This window comes from Octopus bimaculoides, chromosome 25 (assembly GCF_001194135.2).
Source record: "Octopus bimaculoides isolate UCB-OBI-ISO-001 chromosome 25, ASM119413v2, whole genome shotgun sequence".
NCBI classification, from domain to species: domain Eukaryota; kingdom Metazoa; phylum Mollusca; class Cephalopoda; order Octopoda; family Octopodidae; genus Octopus; species Octopus bimaculoides.
In genome coordinates, this window is record NC_069005.1 from 2,299,810 (window position 1) to 2,300,555 (window position 746).

The 746-nt window shown below is 33.0% G+C and overlaps 1 long non-coding RNA gene across 1 annotated transcript in view; it reads right to left on the bottom strand.

The window, feature by feature from the left end:
• Positions 1 to 746, bottom strand: part of LOC128250807 (uncharacterized) — a 147,938-nt gene that overhangs the window by 56,810 nt on the left and 90,382 nt on the right. The window lies entirely within an intron of this gene.

Here is a 746-nt window from a genome sequence, read left to right on the forward strand (position 1 = left end):
TATATATATATATATATATATATATATATATATGATTGCATTGTCCTCTGACAATGTGCTCTATGTATTTATTATTCAGTTTCTATGGAACAAGCCGTCAATGTGTTACAGTGTGTGAGGACGTGACCATATGTGTGGGTGGTGGGTGGGTGTAGTAATCAGATCAATTGATCATCGATAATTGTTTGTAAATTAAATTATCATGATTGACCTTTGGCTGCCATCGACAACTAAATCGGTCGGGCGTGTACATGAAATGTCAGTTGGATCTTATCAGAAAAGCATCTCTCTGTCTCTGTCCCGCCATCTCTTCCCCTCTCCTCCTCTCCTCTCTCTCCCTTCTCTCCCCTCCCCTATCTATCTATATCTATTTATGTATGCATTATATATATATATATATATAAAATATATATATATACATATATAAAATATATATATATACATATATGTATATATGCACGTATTTGTATGTATATATATATATATATATATATATATATATATATATAATCATCTATACCTATCTTTCTAATCGATCTGTATATCGACCTAGCGCTATTTTACTAAAACTAAAGCTATCTGTCTCTTTTCCTCTCCCTCCTCTTTCGCCTCTCTCTCATATATATATATATATATATATATCGCTCTATCTCTTTATCTGGAGACTGATCGCATGAATCGTTAAGAGAGTATTAACTCTTAACGGTGAGTAATCGTTGTTGTTCGGTGAGATAACTCCGGCACCA